We start from the raw sequence: 818 nt of genomic DNA on the forward strand, positions 1-818 counted from the left end.
AATATGAAATGACAAACAATAAATTTGCTTTTTATTCATTATTATTTTTTGGAATAATTTCTGAAAAATAATTTTTCAATCAACAACCAAGCAGTATGAACACTAACATTGAGAAGATGACGCATTTTGTGGTAAGTGGCAATTTCTTCATTTATAAGTCGTAATCACTTAACAATGCAATTGAGAATTGGTATTGTGCATAATTTCTCAATATATTCTTTGTGAATTCTCAACATGAGATGAAAGGCGACTTAATAAACGCCAAATTTCTGTACAGTTAAGTTTGATTAAAACAACGTGTACTCATTGTTTATTTATCATTGGAATATGTTCTTTCGAAAATCACCATTGCAGTAGCTAACATACACTTTCAATTGACCATAAGCAAGCTTTTGCTCAAAAATTGTTCACTTAAAATTAGCTTCACTTCAGCTACTTGGTTTTCTGATTTAAAAAAATTTTCAGACGTACATAAGTGTGTTTTGTCTAAGTCAATTTTGTTTTATTATGGCGTTTTTTGTTCCATAGTTTATATTTTGGCTGAAATGTAAATGTCAAGGTCATTTTTCAATTTTCAAATAGTCCTTTCCTTATTGGTAGAATTTAGAAGAGCATTTCTTTTGCTCATATTGTAACGCGGCTTGGTTAGCTTTTATCTTCAGCCAAAAGTTCTAACGCACTAAAAACCGGTTTCTAACGCTACACTATGCAATAAGCACCGCAATAACGCTGCCTTATCATCAGTAGTGCGTTGTTTGTTTAATTACGTGGCATGGTAGCTTCGTTGAACGTTTCTCCCAGTTCATTACGGGCGTTAA

Source organism: Trichinella spiralis (genome assembly GCF_000181795.1).
Source record: "Trichinella spiralis strain ISS 195 chromosome Unknown Scfld5, whole genome shotgun sequence".
NCBI classification, from domain to species: Eukaryota; Metazoa; Nematoda; class Enoplea; order Trichinellida; family Trichinellidae; genus Trichinella; species Trichinella spiralis.